Genomic DNA, 9202 nt, shown 5'->3' with positions numbered 1-9202 from the left:
TCATTGAACCGTTAAGACAACCATAAAAGTACAGATGTAGCAAAATTGGTGTTTCTATATCATTGAAATTTAGAACCATGGACGGCTTGGAACATTTCAATGATTCAGTTAGTCTCTTTGCTTATAACTCAAATTACAAAACAAAGAAAGGAAAAACGTTGCACTATTCGTTATCATTGAGCCCACTGTAGGAATATTTGGTTTCTGAATCCTAAAGTCAAGGTTGCTGCTTTGTCTTTTAATATAGAAGTTGTTACAAAATGTCATTCATAGATGCTATTTCTTGCCATTTTCTGTGCCATTGAAAGCGATATCTATTTTTGGACATGGTGAAATTAGCACCTCTGGTTGCATTTTTCAGACTCAATCATGTGATCCATTGATTCAAAACAAGACCCTTCAAAACAGCTTTTATTGAGGCAAGAGACTGTGGACAACCCGCAAAACTCCATTGACACTCGTTATAATCACGATTACAGCTTTCGCTTTGGGGATTAGTGTGGATCAATCAAGATTTTTGCAAATGGTATTCTATTGATATTTTGTGGTGAAGATTAGTGATTTCTATCAAAAGATGGATTTTGTTAAGGAATGAGAAGTGTATATAAGGTTAAAATTCTGGACATTGTTTTAGGCACTCACTCTGGTACAAATTTGCTTGACGAAATTTATTGAGTTCTCCAAGGAGAAGTATATCAGAAATGCCTTAACTTGTGTGCGCGCTCACTTTAGTATCATAACTTTTGCCGGCTCACTTAAATTCCAAAATTAGAGAAAAACGATCATTTAAGTGTCTTCGCGAAAAATTCCGATTAGAGGAATTACATTGACTTTTATAATTAAAAATTTTATCTGATGTGGCATTTTTGGCATTGAAGAGATTACCTTTTAACAATGATTAGCGTTGAAGTGATTGTTTTTTATTTTATTTTTTATTTTTATTTTTATAATGATTGTTATTCAAGTGATCACTTCTTAACTTGCTATACAACGTCTTAGGGTTTTTTTTTTTTTGGCACTGAAGTGACTACTTTACATTGAAGTGATCATTTTTTACAATGACTGATATTGAAGTGATAACTTTTTTAACTTATTACACAACGTTGTTTAGAGATTATATGCTGATTGGGCATACCAGCAAGCTATGTAGGATTGAGAAATTGATAAAATATTATCACATCAGATTTCTAGCGATTCGGATCGGAGTTGGCACTTAAGTGATCATTTTTTTTAAAGTGGCAATATAGTGAGTTGACGAAAAGTTGTGGCACTAAAATAAGTGATGTATACAAGTTAATGCACTTCTATTGTACTTCTCCAGAGTTCTCCCTTTAAGCATATTGGCTTCATGAATTAATCAAACTATACATTCATAATTATTTACCCATATTCATTGTGCGAAATTAGGGTCGAAGTGTCCCTAATTGCCCTAGTTTCTTGACAGCTAAGATTATGATATAGTATTTGCAGAAAGTTTACAAATTGTTGTGGCTTATGTTTACCGCGAGTTCTTTCCTTGTACATTGATATCAAGTATTCTAACAAAATTGTGTTTCACGTAGGTGTTGGTATGGGCATTATAGTGTTGTTATTTAGGCAAGCTTTTTCTATTTGGGACTTAAGAAAAGGAAACCATTAGGGTCGTAAAACGATATTTCGAGAAAAATGGTGGCTTGCTTTTGCGGCAACAATTACATGAACATGCTAGAACCACAAATGCCGTGAAAATCTTTAGCGCTTCAGAGCTAAAGAAGGCCACCGAGCATTATAATGAGAGCAAAATAGTTGGCCGAGGAGGATATGACACCGCTTACAAAGGCATCTTGCATAAAATGCACATTTGCTTGAAACAATTCACAAATAATTGTTTTACGTCTTTGAGCACGCATAGAGCCTTTGATTATGTCTTGACGAAAATCTGATTGTTGTGAATAACGTATGAAAGTCACTTCATCGGCTTCATCAAGATTATTAGTATTTTTGCTATTAGCATCACTATTTTCATCGTTATCAGTAAAAATTACTACATGCTTGGTTTTTCTGGAACGAATCTCATGATCCTCTGCCACGATTTCTTCGTTTTCTCCTTGCTGTTGTTCCAAATCGTTGATTAATTTGTATGACCATGAATGAACTTTTTACTTATTTCTTTTATTCCAATAGATTTTTTTTTATTCTTTTAGTCTTGGGCTCAGTTATAACTGCATTGAAGAAAATTTTCAAAATTTTTATTTGATCTTCTGAATGAATTCTTCCTTGTTCGGTTTTGGAAATGGAAATAAAGAATTTTTTTTTTCTGTTGATAATGAATTTTTATCAAATGTATCTATTTTTTCTTCCAATTTTTCCTGATCAGTAGTAAAAAGTATACTATGAATCTTATTTATCCAACCTGTCTCGATGTAATTTTTATGGACATTTTATTTAGGATTTGGGATGAAAAAAAAAATTTCACCCTTCCACGACCGGGCCCATTCAAAAAGGGATCATATATTTTAGGCAAGTATTCTTTTTTATTTTCATCATTACACAATCTAGTTCTTTTTTCGAATACATCTAGAGTAATGGATCCTTTATTTAGAGTTTCCATTCGATTTCGAAATTTTTTGCTCAAGTTGTTCTTTTTTTGGTCATTGGTATAAATCCAATGATCATACAATTCATCAAAGGGCACTATAATAGCGATTAAGAAATGGAGCAATTCAGAAATGAAGTCATAGTGCTTTTCAGATTAATTATCGAAATGTGGTTTTCATTATTGGGGTGTTGTTTGGAAACATAAGTGCCTCTATTAGTCTCATGGAACCCAAAACCAACATAAATTTCCCCAATCTAAGTATTTGCAGGACTACAATGGGTCATTGCTCAAGCAAACCTATGTTTGAGTTCCCTCAGTTTTTACCACAAAGCAGTGTGATGTTGCTCTTGTAAGGGATCTTGGACGGATGAACATAGCTAGGCATAGCATTACATGCATGATGACATAGCAAGAAGGCGACACCCAAGCGATGGCAGCTTCTTATGTTTCCATCAAAACCAACAAAAGGGCGACGTCCAAACTAGTCCTACGTCTTGCTTATACCAGTACTGCACTTGTTGAAACAATTACCACACAGCAAAACTGGGAAACTCTGCATCAGAAGTGATGATTTTATGTGATGGGCTTAAGGCCCGTCCGCCCATGTTGGGCGTAAAAGCCCGGCCCACAAGATTAGGGCCCATGGATGGAGGGATACGATGATACGTTTCTACTTTGGAGGGGACGTATATAATGGAGGAAAGAGAGAGAGGACACACATTTTGGTATTTTGTGCGTACGTTTCCTCTCCCTCTCTCCCTCCAAAAGAAAAACAAGCGCTAAAGGCGACGCCGTCTTCCCTTCAAGGCCAATCGACATCATCGGATCGAACGGGATCAGTTTTCTCTTCCTCTTATCGGCGTCGGTGTTTAATCTGTGGCTAACAAGGTTTCGATTCCGTGGTGTGCTTTAGGATCGGTGATACGTGTTTTTCCGGGCTTGTCTTCTGCATTCGTTTTTAGGGGTTCGATTTAGTGTTGAATTCATTTTTGGGAATCCAATAAGCCCAACATTGGTATAAGAGCCCTAGTTTATGTTTTCCGACCCTTTCATGTTTATGAATGTTTTTGATTGATTTTTCGCGGAATTATTCGGCCGAAACCGATTGGGGCGAAAAATCCCGACACCCGAGCACTGTTCATCCATCTTTTCGAGTTTTCGTAAGTCGAAATCAATTTCTGATGGCATAGGGTGAAAGAACTCGTCTAGACGAGTCCGTCGACGGGTTGACCGCCGCTAAGCGACACCGCACGCGCTTACACGCACGGCCAGAAGCCGCTACGTGTGGGCGCCACGCGCCTGAAGCGCTGGCTCGGCCAGAAGCCGCTACGCGTGGGCGCCACGCGCTTGAAGCGCTGGCTCGGCCAGTGCATGCGCCACACGCGTTGGTCGGTGAACCGGCACGTGCGCGACACCGCCGGTCGGCGAACTGGCATGCGCTGGTCGGTGAACCGACGCGTGATGACGTCATCGCCGGCGACTTGACCCGACCCGACCCGACCCGACCGGCGACCGGGACCCGACTCGAGACGCGACCCGACTCGAGTTTTGACCGGCCTGACCGGTCCGTTCGGTCCGTTCGGTCAGACTGGTCCAACGACCGACGACCGTTGACCGACGACCGACGACCGTTGACCGTTGACCGTTGACCGTTGACCCAAAAAAAGAAAGGGAAAAAAATGTGTTTCTTTTTCAATTAAGTTTATGTGGATTATATGTGATCCCTTATTTGTTATGCATTTGTTGCAGGAACAATGCCTCCCCTAAGGTTGCGCATACCTATTCGCGAAATTACCGATGAACAAAAGGAAAGGCTTTCTAAGTTGATAGCTGAGCTGACGGATCATCGATGGGAGAGTGGCGACTTAATTGATCACATCCTTGAAGTCAACGGGAAAATTCAAAAAGTCATATGGAATGGTCGTCCTATGCCACAAGCCCGAGATGGTGCGATTTTCATGAACACCCTTCCACCCGTAATGGCAAGGAGTGTTGAATCGCATATGGGATGTCAACAAAGTTGCCTCATATAGGAAAATTGTGATGGATTTTATAGATGATTATTATTGGATTGTTACAAGGGAAAAGATCAAGAAATTAAACAAAAAAGGATATTTCCCAGTTTGTGTACTGACTTGGTGTTAGATGTAGAGGCTGGTCTTTGTTAAGTGTGCTTTATGAACGTCTTATGTAATGTTTACTACCTGATTGTTGTTAATGTAACAACCGATATGTTAGTTGTATTATGTGAAAGCATTATTATTCTATTGGATGTCAAATATTATTTACTTTCTGTTATTGTTAGTTGCTGTGGGTAGTTCATAGAAGTTTTTGTAGCTTCATAGAATTTATTTTGCATAAGACAATTATATTAATGATAGTTTTAAGTTAGGATTTTTGGCGGATAATTGGAAACATAGTGACCTTTTGATTCTGAAACCTTACTTGAAATTGTTCATTAATATGATGGGTCTGTGCAAAATGGATGCATAAATGATAGGCATTAATAATTCGTGCATATATTTTTGATGTGTTCAGATCAATGGCTTCAGCCACAAATAGTATAGTTGCCGAGCTGAACAAAGGTGAAAAGCTCAATGGTGACAACTATGAAATATGGCACATGAAAATCCAATATGTGCTGGAAGAGCAAGAGGCACTAGAAGCTCTTAACGTGACCATGGTAGAACCTGAAGAAGGAAACACTACTCAGCATGAGAGAGATAAGGAAGCTTTTGCTGCATGGAAAAGAAAGAACTCTTTGCTCGCATTACGTTGCCGAGTAGCATGGAAAATGACGTCATGCGAGAGTTTAGGCGTTTTGAGAACGCCAAGGAAATGTGGGAAGCATTGGTAGCAAGATTTGGTCATACTTCGGTGACTAGACTGAGGCAGCTCACTATTAGGTTTAACTCTTATAAGAAGCCTCATGGTCAAACTATGAAGCAACATCTTAGAAAGATGTCAAACATGATAAATGAGCTGAAAGATGCTGGCCATGTCCTAACAGATGAGCAGTAAGTGCAAGCAGTGATTCATTCCTTGCCTCAGAGTTGGGAGCATATGAAGGTGCATCTGACCTATAATGAAAATATCAAAACATTTGAGGATGCAATGCGTCATCTTGAGCTGGAAGAGGACCGCCTCTTGGCGGCTAAGCCATAAGCTGAAATTTATCATGCTGGTTCTAGCTCACATGGAGCTTCAAGCCCAAGCGCAAACGTCCTAACTGGTTTTGATAAAGGGAAAAGCAAGGAAGCGGGTCCTTCGTGGAAGAAACCTAAGCTTAACCAACATGAGAGAGGAAAGCGTCCTCGAATGAAGAAGCTTGCAAGGGTGAAGTGTTACAACCGTGACAAGAAGGGTCACTATACTCGCGACGTCGTGAGCCAAAGAAGGTATACACCCTTGTACTTTTCAGAACTTTGCTTTTGTGTCGAGTTCTATATTCTTGACTGAGTCTAATCCTTTGTGGACTGTAGATTCAGGAGCGACAGACCATGTAGCGAAGGATAGAGAATCTTTCGTGGAATTCCGACGAGTACCAACTGGAACTAAGTGGATCTATGTGGGAAACAACTCTAGAGCTAAAGTGAAAGGAATTGGCACCTGCCAACTGAACATGCGTGGTGGACGCACTTTATTCCTACATGATGTATTGTATGCTCCGGAGATTCGTCGGAATTTAGTGTCTATTTTAGTGTTGGTTAAATTAGGTTTTAATATGAACTTCCATAATAGAGGTGTGAATTTATTTTTGATACAAATTACTATGGTTGTGGTTATTTTCTGGATGGTTTCATTGTATTAGATATTGACTATGTTAATGTAAATGTTTGTTATTCCTTCTCACGTCTACTAATTCATATGATAATGATGTGAATGTGTGGCATGCAAGACTTGGTCATATTGGCCAACAACGTATGAATAGATTAGCCAAAGAGGGCTTGTTGGGCAACATTGAAAAGTCGATTTGCCCATATGTAAGCATTGCCTAGAAGGGAAAATGACAAGGAAACCATTTGGAAAAGGTAAAGAGCTGAATTTCCTCTCCATTTAATCCATTCGATGTACGTGGTCCAATGAATGTGAGAGGAAGGCATGTGGCTGTTTATTTCATCACTTTTATAGATGATTATACTCAATACGGATATGTTTATTTGATTTCTCATAAATCTGAAGAGCTAAGTTGTTTCAAAAGGTTTATGAACCTGGTAGAAAATTAATTAGACAAGAAAATAATAGCATTGAGATCCGATCGAGGTCGAGAATATTTATCTGATGAGTTTAGAAAATTATGTGATGAAAAATGAATATATAGATAGTTGTCTTTTCCCTATACTCCTCAATAAAATGGTATTGTAGGAAGGAGAATTAGAACCCTACTAAAAATGGTTAGGTCCATGATAACGCATGCTAACTTACCTCTCACTTTTTGGGGTGATGCTTTGTTAATTGTTGTCTATATACTTAACCGTGTGTCTTCCAAATCAGTTACTTCCACTTCATATGAGTTATTGACAGGTAGACAATCGGACTTAAGTTTTCTTAAGCCATGGGGTTGTGCTGCCTATACTCATGAGTTCTCTCACAAGTTTGGGAAATTGGGTCCTAGAGGAAAGAAGAGTATTTTCATAAGATACTCGGAACACTCGAAAGGGTATGTGTTCATAGGTGAGCAGGAAAGTGGGAGTATAACTGAATTTGAATCACGGGATGTCACATTCTTAGAGGATGAATTTCCTAAGAAGGGCGAAATAGGGGAAGATTACTCCCTATTTGAAACCTTGGATCAAGATAATGATATTAGTGGAGTTCGTCCAAGTGGGAGTAATATGAGAAGTGATGAATTGAATTCAACTCATTCTTAATTACAACCACATAATGAGATGACATCATCATTATCTAATCCAAGTGGGAGCATAATGGGGAATGATGTGCAAAGTGTACAATTCCCATACGGCGAACAAGTCGCAAAGTATTCATTGTCGACGTTTGACATTGAAGGGAAACTTTTATGATTGTTCCGCAAGATGAGAATGAGCCAAGAAATATTAATGAGGCTCTGAATTGCCCTAGTAAGGAGAAATGGATTCATTCAATCGAAGAGGAAATTGAGTCAATGAAATCAAACCAAGTTTGGGAACTGGTTGATCTTCCAAAAGGACACAAAGCTATTGGGAACAAGTGAGTTCTCAAAATAAAGTGAAAGGCTGATGGCTCGATAGAAAGGCATAAGGCTCGCCTTGTGGCGAAGGGGTATAATCAACAAGAAGGAATTGATTATGAAGATACATTTTCTCCTGTAGTGAGATTTACCTCGATTCGCATTATTCTGGCAATAGTGGCTAGTATGGATCTTGAGTTACATCAAATGGATGTAAAGTCTGCTTTCCTCAATGGAGAATTAGAGGAAGAAATATATATGGAACAACCTGCTGGTTTCATAGTGAAAAGCCAAGAAGAAAAGGTATGTCGATTTTTGAGATCGATATACGGCCTTAAGCAACTTGATCATCGAGACAATGGTATATACGTTTTCATAATGCCATAATGGCATATGACTTTACAATGATAGATGGATCATTGTGTATATATCAAAAGATCCAAGGATCAATTTATGATCATATCATTTTATGTTGATGATATACTAATTGCCGGAAGCAATATGGAGCTTGTCAATACTGTCAAGAGTTGGTTGTCTTCCAACTTTGAGATGAAGGATATGGGTGAGGCTGCATACATTCTTGGTGTTAAGATTTCAAGAGATCGTTCGAAGATATCGTTATCTCTTTCGCAAGAAACATATATAAACAAGGTTCTTGAACGATTTTGTATGCAAGATTGTAAACCCATAGACACTCCTATTGCAAAAGGTGAAGGATTGAGCCATAGACTGTGTCCAAGGACTCCACAAGAGAAGGAACAAATGAAACATGTTCCTTATGCTAGTGTTGTTGGGAGCTTGATGTACGCTATGATGTGTACAAGACTTGACATATGTTTTGCAGTTGGAATGGTGAGTAAATACCAATCCAATCCAGGTCTAGCACATTGGAAAGCCGTTAAGAGAATACCGAGGTATCTCGAAGGGAACCGCTGATTACAAGTTGAATTACCAAGGAAAGGATCTACGACTTGAAGGCTATTCAGATGCTGATTGGGGAGGAGATTTAGATGAAAGGAAATCTACTTCTGGATTTGCTTTCTTACTGAAAAATGGCGCCATATCATGGAGCAGTAAGAAGTAAACGTGTATAGCCTTGTCCATGATGGAAGCTGAGTTTGTGGCATTATCAGCAGCGGTACAAGAAGGAGTTTGGCTTAAGAGATTTTTGGATCATTTAGGTGTTATTGAGAAAGCTGCGAATCCATTATTGGTTAACTGTGATAGCAAGTAGCTATTACGTACACTAAAGATCCAAAATATCATGGCAAGACCAAACATATAGATACCAAGTATAAATTTGTCAAAGATACGAAAGGATGTGAACTTACAGTACATATCTACGAATAGAATGGTAGCAGATCCTATGACAAAGCCAATATCTAGAGATGTGTTTTGTGGTCATGTAAAATCTCTAGGATTGCGTAAAGTCCGATGTCGGATTGTAATTTCCCTGA

This window comes from Eucalyptus grandis, chromosome 7 (genome assembly GCF_016545825.1).
Source record: "Eucalyptus grandis isolate ANBG69807.140 chromosome 7, ASM1654582v1, whole genome shotgun sequence".
NCBI lineage: Eukaryota > Viridiplantae > Streptophyta > Magnoliopsida > Myrtales > Myrtaceae > Eucalyptus > Eucalyptus grandis.
This window is presented reverse-complemented; position numbering follows the sequence as displayed.